Source organism: Bison bison, unplaced genomic scaffold (assembly GCF_000754665.1).
Source record: "Bison bison bison isolate TAMUID 2011002044 unplaced genomic scaffold, Bison_UMD1.0 scf7180017864043, whole genome shotgun sequence".
In the NCBI taxonomy this organism is placed as follows: domain Eukaryota; kingdom Metazoa; phylum Chordata; class Mammalia; order Artiodactyla; family Bovidae; genus Bison; species Bison bison.
Genome location: NW_011494615.1, coordinates 9,154,621 through 9,165,953, shown reverse-complemented (window position 1 = coordinate 9,165,953; position 11,333 = coordinate 9,154,621).

The window sequence follows — 11,333 nt, the reverse complement described above, 5'->3', positions numbered from 1 at the left end:
CACCAGGTCTTAGCTGAGGCACGCTGGATCTTGATTGCAGCATGTGGGATCTTTAGTTATAGAATGTGAGATCTAGTTCCTTGACCAGGGATCAAACCCGGGCCCCCTGTATTGGGAACTTGGAGTCTTAGCCACTGGACCACCAGGGAAGTCCCCTAAGAGTTCAGATGAAAGTTTATCCAGCAGTGTCCCAAAGATGATGAAAGGAAGTGTGTCCCGTAATCTGTGTTCAACATGAGCGAAGGGAGCTAAGCCATCCCACCCTGGAGGCCTCCCAAGCCTCTTAAAGGGCAGTGCTGCCTTTTTCTGTCTATTCAATGTCCTACCCCTGGCCCTTTTCCCTCTCCCCAGCTCCTGCATCCCAATAAGCTCATCCTACACCAGTTCTGAAGCCTTGGGCACCTTGGGATGAATTTCTGCACCAGGAAGAGGATGAGGACTTTGGGGTGAGGTGCCAGATGGTATCTTCTCTTTCAGTCCTGGAGTGGGTAGCCTTTCCCTTCTCCAGGGGATCTTCCCAACCTAGGGATTGAACCCAGGTCTCCCACATTGCAGGCAGATTCTTTACCAGCTGAGCCACCAGGGAAGCCAGTCTTAACCCTACAACCCCCTATTCTAAGCTGCTTCTCCACTGCCCAGCCCAGAGCCTGCAAACTACACTTTCCAGCCTGACTTTCCACTTGGCTCCCTGGCCCTGGCCGGAGTTTGGAAGAAGCCTTTTTTTTTTCCCCATGGACCTGGTTTTGCTTCTGCAGAGGCAGGGCAGTCATGGCAGAAGAGGCAGGGGTGCCAAGGGCAAGGACAGGCTCCTGGGTGTCTGCCGACTCAGCCCTGATGACAGCACCCTGAGTGCAAGGAGCAGCATGTTTTATTCCCTTTGCTCTTTCCTGATCTGGAGGTGGCAGCCACTTCCTACAGCGACTGATCTTCGGGAAAGCACATCCTCCCACGTGCCCCCAGCTCTTCTAACACCTCCCAACAAACTCCCTATTTCACAATCTACACCATTTGCTTTCCTGATTCGATGAGGAGAACCCAAATCTTTCATTTGCCTTGACAAGGACCAATGTGAGTGAAATCCTTCAACTGGCTTCAGTATCTTGGGTTTTTGGATTCCACTGTATTGGGATCAAAAGACTCAAAGTACGGACTTACCCCGAAAGAGGAGGCGGCTTGAGTTTGGTGATGTGCATCGAACAAACCAGGTTGGAAGTCAATGTTTTTTCTGAGATACTCTTGGTCTTAGGTTAGTTTATCCAGAAAAACTACCTGAGGTGAGGGTCCTGTGTTAGTGACTTATCATGGGTGAAGTGGGCGGGAGGCACCCAGGCCTCAGAGGGTCACTCCAGGCTGATCCTCAGGAGAGCTCTGGCAAGTGAGCCACCTTAGAGCTTTTGGAATGATCGTAGCCATCACTCACCTCCAAGGACCAGCCTCAGGGGCCATAAACTCCCAGGTGATATTGACTGACCTTTGAGAGTGCCTTGGATAGCAAAGAGATCAAACCAGTCCATCCTAAAGGAAATCAATCCTAAATATTCATTGGAAGGACTGGTGCTGAAGCTCCAGTACTTTGGCCAGTCGACTTTGGCAAAGTTGACTTTGCATCGAGGCCAGTCGACTCATTGGAAAAGACCCTGATGCTGAGAAAGATTGAGGGGAGGAGGAAAATGGGGGACAGAGGATGAGATGGTTGGATGGCATCACCGGCCCAATGGACACGAGTGTGAGCAAGCTCTGGGAGACAGTGGAGAACAGAGCAGCATGGCATGTTGCAGTCCATGCGGTTGCAGAGTTGGACATGACTGAGCAACTGAACAACAACAAGTAGTCTGGTAACAGGCTTCTGAAGAAAAGCTGCAAATGTGAGCCTTTGGAGCAAAAACACACAGAAAACCTTGGGGACCTGGGGGATCTGGCCAGGGCATTGACGGAGCCCTTCTGATTACAACTCATACTGTATCTGACTGTGAAAAGGCTTTCAAAAAGGGACTGCCAGTCCTTCACTTCTGCCTCCCCTGCTGCTGCTGCTGCTAAATCGCTTCAGTCGTGTCCGACTCTGTGCAACCCCATAGACTGCAGCCCACCAGGCTCCCCCGTCCCTGGGATTCTCCAGGCAAGAACACTGGAGTGGCTTGCCATTTCCTTCTCCAATACATGAAAGTGAAGAGTGAAAGTGAAGTCGCTCAGTCGTGTCCAACTCTTAGCGACCCCATGGACTGAAGCCCACCAGGCTCCTCCACCCATGGGATATTCCAGGCAACAGTACTGGAGTGGGGTGCCATTGCATTATCCGTCTGCCTCCCCAGTTTTATGCAAATTTCTCTTTGGCCAACTCAAACCCAGAATCATAGTGGGAGAGGGATTCTAGGAAAGGTAGTTCTCAGCTGAACCATGTTAATGACAGAACAGGCCGGACATCCAGCCTAGCTGTTTTAATAAATATCACCAAACCCAGGTGATGGGTGGGCCTCCTGTCACTAGAATACACACAGGAAACTGGTCCACTGTAGCAGGAAGAACTGTTTGACACAGTTCTGTGTGACCTCCATGCCGTGCTCCATCACATGGAAAGAAATGCTCCACAGGTGGGGATGCAAGTCCCTAGGCAGCAGGGACTTCCCTGGTGGTCCAAGGCAAGTTAAGACTTGACCTTGCAACGCAGGGGACATGGGTTTGATCCCTGGTCAGGGAACTAAGATCCCACCTGCCTCAGGGTAACTAAGCCCGAGGTTTGCAACTACTGAGACCAAGTTCCACGACTAGATTGCCTGCATGCCGCAATGAAAGATCCTTTGTGCCCCTCTAAGACCTAACACAGCCAAAATAAATCATAAAAAAAAAATGTTCCAAGCAGCAGCATGGCCATAGAAGGTGCCAGGCCAACTCCACACCTCTCCACACGGCTCCAGTGCTGGCCTACACACCCCGGCAACCCCATCCCCAGCTTTCTTGAGACTTTCATGTTGATTCTCAGTGCTCATGGGAATTAGACACTGTCACTGATGACGTTGATCCTCTGCATATAAATGTAAAGGCAGTGTGGTGTTGCAGCAAAAAAACATAGTCTCAGAAGTTAGATTTCTGGGTTCAAGGACCAGGTCCACCATTTCCCAGCTGTTCCACTTTGACCAAGTTATTCAGTCTCTATGCCCCAATTTTTTTCCTCATATCAAGTAGGATAGTATTACTCTGCTGCTGCTACACTGCTTCAGTCATGTCTGACTCTGTGCGACCCTATAGACAGCAGCCCACCAGGCTTCTCCGTCCCTGGGATTCTCCAGGCAAGAACACTGGAGTGGGTTGCCATTGCCTTCTCCAATGCATGCATGCGTACTAAGTCACTTCAGTCATGTCCAACTCTGTGCAACCCTATGGACAGCAGCCCACCAGGCTCCTCTGTCCACAGGATTCTCTAGGCAAGAATAATGAAGTGGATTGCCATTTCCTTCTCCAAGTATACTCTATAACACTATTATATAGTTTTTGAGAGGAGTTAATGTGTCAATCACTTAGAATTTATATGAATACCATTCATTAAATTTCAATGACTATAAGTCACTTTATTTAGTGATCATGTATTTCTTAGTTTCTTTGTATTCAACCAAAGCATTACCCAATAGGATCTGACAATACTTTGGAACAAATCAACATCATCATGTGTGAAGAAAACAGAATGATAATTTAAGACAATGGTAAGAAAACAATGTTATTTTCAGAACTTTCATATTTCCACATGTTACTATTTCAGAATGACCTTTCCTCATATTTGTGAGGTTTTCTCATCCATGAATGACTTCCAGGTGACTTAGTGGTAAAGAATCTGCCTACCAATGCAGGAGGCACAAGAGAGGTGGGTTCTCTCCCTGGGTCAGGAAGATCCCCTGGAGAAGGAAATGGCAACCTGTTCCAGTGTTCTTGCCTGGAAAACCCCACGGACAGAGGAGCCTGGCGGGCTACAGTCCATGTGGTCACAAAGAGTCGGACAAGACTGAGCACACACACACACACACACATCATAAATGGAACTTACTCTTACAAGGAAGTCTTTAGGGAACTTTTCTAATAGTGATTATAGAAAAGTTAAAGACCAAGTAAGAGGCAAAGTTGTCTTATTTCCATCAATAGCTGGCAAATTTCACCCATGACTATTTGCTGAAGTAGCAGGAACATAAAGCCATAAGAAAGGTTCGCAATGTTGGGTTTCATTGAAGACCTCGGCAAGAGGAGAAAGGTGTCCTCCCAGAGACATAACCATGAGCTCCACGTGCTTGGTCTCTAAGAAATAACTGGCATGGTCTAGTGATCCACTGTGAATCATCATGGTCAGAATTTTCCCTGTAGAAATATTCTCATAAGCTAGTGGGACTGCATATTTGGTCCAGCCTCTTTGGAGGACAATTTGGAGAGGCATGTCAACACTTCAGATGTTTATACCCAGTGATGTGCTCAGTGTTTGTTGTATTGATATGATGGAGAAGCAAATGGTCTTTGTCCCTGGTTGATGGGATGTGTGCTTAGTCACTCAGTTATGTCCCACTCTTTACAGCCCTTTGGGCTGTAGCCTGCCAAGCTCCTCTGTCCATGAGATTTTTCAAGCAAGAATACTGGAGTGGGTTGCCACCTCCTCCTCCAGGGGCTCTTCCTGACCCAGGGATCGAACCCACATCTCCTGCATTGCAGGCAGATTTTTACCTGCTGGGCCCTTGGGGAAGTTCAGTTAGTGGGATGGAGCCTCTTCAGTTCAGTTCAGTTCAGTCACTCAGTCCAACTCTTTGTGACCCCATGGACTGCAGCACGCCAGGCCTCCCTGTCCATCACCAACTCCCAGAGTTTACTCAAACTTCATGTCCATTGAGTCGGTGATACCGTCCAACCATCTCATCCTTTGTCGTCCCCTTCTCTTCCTGCCCTCAATCTTTCCCAGCATCGGGGTCTTTTCAAATGAGTCAGCTCTTCGCATCAGGCGGCCAAAGGATTGGAGTTTCAGCTTCAGCATCAGTCCTTCCAATGAATATTTAGGACTGATTTCCTTTAGGATGGACTGGTTGGATCTCCTTGCAGTCCAAGGGACTCTCAAGAGTCTTCTCCAACACCACAGTTCAAAAGCATCAATTCTTCGGTGCTCAGTTTTCTTTATAGTCCAACTCTCACATCCATACATGACTACTGGAAAAACTATAACTTTGATTAGACGGACTTTTGTTGGTGAAGTAATATCTCTGTTTTTTAGTATGCTGTCTAGGTTGGTCATAACTTTTCTTCCAAGGAGTAAGCATCTCTTAATTTCACACCTGCAGTCATGGAGCCTCTTAACTCTTTGAATTTCCTGAATGTTAAGAGTGCCACCTATTCATGCTGGGCTCCTGGGGCCGCACCTGGGTTTCTGTTAATGAGTTAACCTTGACTGTGACAGTGATGGGCTTCCAGGAAGTTTTAAGATGGGGGCTGGCCATGCCACAAAGACGGATCCTGTGGTTAGAGGACTGGGGCTTAGGCTACCCACTGGTAGCCCATCCTCCCTTCCCTGGGAGGGCACATGGCTGGAGACTAAATTCAATCACATGGGCAATAATTAAATTAATCTCGCCACCTTAATGAAATGCCGATAAAAGCTCTGGACACTTAAAGCTCCAGTGAGCTTCCTGGTTGGTGAACACTTTGATGAGCCTGAGGGATGATGAGTCCTGTAGGCCCCAAAACTCTTCATCCGGGACTCTGTCAGGTCTCACCAAAAGGTTTCCTTATCTGGCTGGTCCTGATTTGAATCCTACATAATGTAGCCATAATGATAAGTGAAGAACTGAGTTCTGTGAGTCATTCTAGTAAATTATCAAACCTGAAGAGGTTATGCTAAGTTGCTTCAGTCATGTCTGACTCTTTGCAACCCTATGGACCATAACCCTCCAGGCTCCTCTGTCCATGGGATTCTCCAGGCAAGAATACTGGAGTGGGTGGCCACGTCCTCCTTCAAGGGATCTTCCTGACCCAGGGATTGAACATACATCTCTTATGTCTGCTGCATTGACAGGAGGGTTCTTTACCACTAGCGCCACCTAGGAAGTCAGAACAGGTCATGGGAACCTCCAAGTCTGTAACCAGTTAGCCAGAGTATGGGTGATCTGGGAACCCCCAGACTTGCAGCTGGCATCTGAGGTGAGGCCAGCCTTTTTGGGGGGCTGTGCCCTTAACCCGTGAAGTCTACACTGACTCCAGGTAGTGCTGGAATTTAATCATAGTACTGCGGTATTTGACAACCAACTCTCCAGGAGGGATAAGTGAAGCCCTCTTGTGTAATGACTGCAGGTTTCCATGATGTAAATACTCTCACTGTGGCCAAGTCAAGTTACCAGTGTGACGTCATTGACTGTGGGGCTGGGAAAGGATGCATTTGGCCTGGTCCTTGTGGGCGTGTGTAAACAGTAAACATCAGTTTACTCTCGTAGCCTTGGGCCAAACGATTCCACTTCTCAAAATACTTCTCGCAGGTAGGCTGGCACATTCTCCCCACCCCAGACATTTACAGGGATGTTCACTGTGTGTTGTTTGTATTCATAAAAGACTAAAAACAAGCTACAGGCCCACCAATGAGCTTTAAAAAAAATCACTGGACATGAATAAAATGAAATGCTCTGCAGGGTTTAAAAAGAATGAGGCAAATCCATACTGATGTGGAATAATTTGCAAGGTGTATCATTAAGGGAAAAAAGGAAGACGAAGAACCCTCTCCTGGTTGCTACCATTTGGTATAATGTGAAGGGGGATATATATTAACCTGGATACATGTGTAGGCTTTCTTGGGAAGGAGTACACAAAAATCTAGTGAAAAAGGGAGACTCTGGGAAGGAGGATTGGGAGATCTGAGTGAGAGACAGTACTTTTTATGTACACATTTTTGTACCGTTTGCATTTTAATGGCGCCTAATTAAAAACATTAAAGATTAAAGCAATAGGCCATGATAGTAGGGTAATTGGAATGAATGAGTAAATAAAGAAATGAATGAACCTTTGAAAAATTGACCTTAGCTCTTTCATCATAGTTAATACACTTGTCACAGATCGCTGGGCACAGCTCTGTTCTGAAAATGACAGGGTTCAAAAAGAAACCACGAGGCACTGACAGTGAGGTCAAACCTGGAAATCCCTGTAGGAGCCAGGTAGATACCATGAATTCACGAAGCTGTCCATGGAACCAAAGGGCTCCTGCCCACCTCGACAGAAGCCCTCATTCAGCTACAGTTGCTGTTGGCTGGCAGAAATGCGGGCCCAAGGTTGCCAGATCTTCTGAGTTCTTCAAGAGAATTCAGAAATTTAAAAAAAAAAAATCTTGTTTAAAGCAAGCAACTAATGCAAATCTTTTAACAACATAATATGAGCCAGATAAAATCAACTATAAATTGGTAGCAGAGACATTACTTTGCCGACAAAAGCTCGTCTACTCAAAGCTATGATTTTTCCAGGAGTCATGTATGGATGTGAGTTTGAAAAGTTTTAAAAGTGCAAGTTGCTCAGTCATGTCCAACTCTTTGAAACCCCATGGACTATACAGTCCATGGAATTCTCCAGGCCAAAATACTGGAGTGGGTAGCCTTTCCCTTCTCCAGGGAAACTTCCCAACCCAGGGATCGAACCCAGGTCTCCCACATTGCAGGAGGATTCTTTACCAGCTGAGCCTGGACTAAAAGCCGAGCACTGAAGAATTGATGCTTTTGAACTGTGACGTTGGAGAAGACTCTTGAGAGTCCCTTGGACTGCAAGGAGATCCAACCAGTCCATCCTAAAGGAGATCAGTCCTAGGTGTTCATTGGAAGGACTGATGTTGAAGCTGAAACTCCAATCCTTTGGTCACTTGATGTGAAGAACTGACTCATTGGAAAAGACCCTGATACTGGGAAAGATTGAAGGCAGGAGGAGAAGGGGACGACAGAGGATAAGATGGTTGGATGGGATCACTTACTTGATGGACAGGAGTTTGAGCAAGCTCCAGGAGTTGGTGATGGACAGGGAGGCCTGGCATGCTGCAGTCCATGGGGTTGCAAAGAGTCAGACATGACAGAGTGACTAAACTGAACTGAACTGAATTTTAAAGAGGATGTTTGTTTCCACCAGGAACTTGCTACTCACCTAAGTTCAGGCTAAGCAGGATTTGACAGTCTAAGACTTTTATCATTTTTTCTCCTCAAGCCATCATTGTATTTAATAATGGTATGGTATTGGTAAAACTAGTGTCCATTTGTGTGCATGTGTGCTCAGTCACTTCAGTCATGTCCAACTCTTTGTGACCCCATGGACTGTGGTCCGCCAGGCTCATTCTGTCCATGGGATTCTCCAGGCAAGAATACCAAAATGGGTTGCCATGCCCTCCTCCAGGGAATCTTCCTGACCCAGGGATTGAACCCAAGTCTCCTGTGGTTCCTGTATTGCAGGCAGATTCTTTACCACTAAGCCACCAGGGAAGCCCTAGACCATTTGGGCTACTATTAAAAAAATAATAATTAAAAATAAATAAATAAAACTACTGCAGACTGGATAACTTAGAAACAACAGCAACGTAGGACCCTGGTGGTCCAGTGGTTTCAGAATCTGTGCTTCCAATGCATGGGTTGGGAGTTCAGTCCCTGGTCAGGAAACTAAGATCCCATATGCACATGGTGTGGCCAAAAAATGAATTTAAAACAACAACAAAAACAAAACAAATTTCTCACAGTTCTGCACGCGGGAAGTCTCAGATCAAGCTGCCAGCACGGTCATGTTCTCTGAGGACTTTTTTCCTGGTTCACAGCCAGTGACCTCCCTCTGGGTGGGGGCGGTATGGGGGGAGTTGCTAGGACTTTTTTTTTGTTTTTAAGTTTTTATTTTGCGTTGGGGTATAGCCAATTAACAATGTTGTGATAGTTTCAGGTGAATAGTGAAGGGATTCAGTCATTCATATGCCTGTATCCATTCTCTCCCAGACTCCCCTCCATCCAGGCTGCCCCACAAAATTGAGCAGAGTTCCCTGTGCCTCACAGTAGGTCCTTTTTGGTTATCCATTTTGAATATAACAATGTGTACCTGTTCATCCCAAACTCCGTAATTATCCCTTCCCCTTATCTTCCCCCCCACCCCAGCAACCATGAATTTGTTCTCTAAGCTTTGAGTCTACTTCAGTTTTGTAAATAAATTCATTTGTATCAATTCTTTTTAGATTCCACATATAAGGGATTTCTTACAGTACTTCTCCTTCTCTGTCTGACTTCACTCAGAATGACAATCTCAAGGTTCATCCATGTTGCTGCAAATGGCATTATTTCATTCTTTAGTGGTTAGGATTTCAACCTGTGACTTTGGAAGGACCATGAGCATTCAGACGATAGCAGTCAGTTAAGTCTGAAACCAATTTCCCTTGGCAGTATATACCAATTAACAGATTTTAAAAGCTATAAGAAATTGTCAGACCCATACAAAAGTGAGGGATGAGAGTGTGCAGAGGAAAACTTAAGTGGGAGAAAGCTCTAAAGGCCACAGCTGGGCAGACCCAGGAAGACAGCCAGAGCGGAGCCCAGACCGGAACAGTGAAAGGAGAGGCCCACAGCAAGGCTGTCCCCCTCCCCGCCCCGGAAGGATGCGGAGGAGGTCAGAGACAGGAGGTCCAATCATTATAAGGTAGTCTTTTCCAGTGGGTTTTCTTGTTTATCGATCTGCCTTCCTGAATCCCCTGTGTTTCCACTCTAGTTTCATTAGAATTGCCGCGTCCATCAATATCCACATTATAACTCATTTATCCTTACTGACTGAGATCCTCCCGTCACCCTCTTGGCTGAAAGTGTTCAGGCTTCCTGTTGCTCTAGCTTTTTAAAATCTCAACTGTCAGCCTGGCCATGCTTCCATGCAAGCTCAGACCCACAGGGTTAAGCAAGCCCAGATGGAAGTGAGATTAATGGGGGCGTCTGCGTTACTGCAGAAGGAGAGAAAAGAGAGACATTAATAATAATGATGACGAGGGTAGCAGCTTCTATTATGGGCCAAGGGGCTTTATAGGAGAGGTGACCAGAAGTCTCACCCTATTACTCCATCTAGCTCCAAGCCCAGAATCTCTGGGGAAATGTGCCTTCCTCTGAGTCAGCTCCACGTATGATTTCTCAGAGCCCAGGAATGATCAATTTAAATATTTCAACAAACAATGGTTGAAAAAACAAATAAGGTAACCACAGATGACTCCTTTTTGGATAAAAGCAAAGAGAGTCACCCAGGACATCCAGTCCTGAGCACGCTCTATCCAGCCAGAGAAGACTGGCAGGCACTCCAGTCCTTGGCAGTGAAGCAATGTCCTTGGTCAGCCAATCTGGCCGCGCATGGTTTTGCAAACAGATAAGACTTTTCGTAGCAAGGTTATATCCTGTTTCCTCTTCTAAGAGCCATCTTGGACCAAACCTTGTCCCACTCTCTCAGGACTCAGCCGAAAGCTACAAGAATGAGCCAACACACTCCAACATTCAGATTTTTTTCTACGTAAGTCAAAGCTAGAGTTCCATACTAGTATCATTTCCTATCTGCAGAGCCAGAAGCCAAAACTCAGGGAGATTAAGTTACTCACCCCATCAGTAGGACACAGAGCACAGATACAAATGGATTTCTCCTACTTCAAGATTATTGTTCTTTCTGTTTCATCATTTATAACTTTTTCATTTCTAACTACAGAAGTAAGTACATAAGCGTGATGGGAAAATTGGAATATACAGAAATGGATTTTGCATTTCTTTTCAGGCTCATTCTTTTATCATTACATGCATGCAAAAAACACAGTTCACATTTCATCAGGATTAGTCACTGCATGGGCTTGACAAAGTGCAGAATTCTCACCGTCAGGCAGGAAAAACAGCCCCAAGAACTGGAAGGTTTCCCATGGTTTATAGCTTAGGCGAGGACAACCTTGAAATTACTTCAGATGGGCTTGTATTTCACTGGGTTAATTTTCAAACAACCCGTTATAATTAATAATCCAGATCAGATCAGTCGCTCAGTCATGTCCGACTCTTTTCGACCCCATGAATCGCAGCACGCCAGGGCTCCCTGTCCATCACCAACTCCCGGAGTTCACTCAAACGCACGTCCATGAGTCAGTGATGCCATCCAGCCATCTCATCCTCTGTCATCCCCTTCTCCTCCTGCCCCCAATCCTTCCCAGCATCAGAGTCTTTTCCAGTGAGTCAACTCTTCGCATGAGGTGGCCAAAGTACTGGAGTTTCAGCTGTAGCATCATTCCTTCCAAAGAATCCCAGAGCTGATCTCCTTCAGAATGGACTGGTTGGATCTCCTCGCAGTCCAAGGGACTCTCAAGAGTCTTCTCCAAC